Below are 379 nucleotides of genomic sequence, written 5' to 3' on the forward strand. Positions count from 1 at the left end.
AGAAGACTATTAATTGGCATGAATATACCTTTGCTCTTTGGACCTTCAGGTCTGTGGGAAGATCAATGCACTTGCTGATGTGATAACTTTTACAAACATGATAAGAAATTCTCAACCTCTTAGCATCTGGCAATATTATTTTCTGGTGGGAGGTGGGGAATACTTTTGCACAAATCAGATCTATCCAGGGTAACATAACCATTTCATTTTGGCTATATCTTAATCCCATCTTCCTGGTTTTTGCATGACTTTGAAACTCTTGTACGGTTATATAACAACAGTTTCTGCTAGCCTGTTTGTAATTACCCCTAGTGCTCAGATCAATGAGCACAATCTGTCCCTTAGTTCTTCTGTGATACTACGGGGGGGGGGGGGGGGG

This window comes from Athene cunicularia (genome assembly GCF_003259725.1).
Source record: "Athene cunicularia isolate RWA chromosome Z unlocalized genomic scaffold, athCun1 chrZ_part1, whole genome shotgun sequence".
NCBI lineage: Eukaryota > Metazoa > Chordata > Aves > Strigiformes > Strigidae > Athene > Athene cunicularia.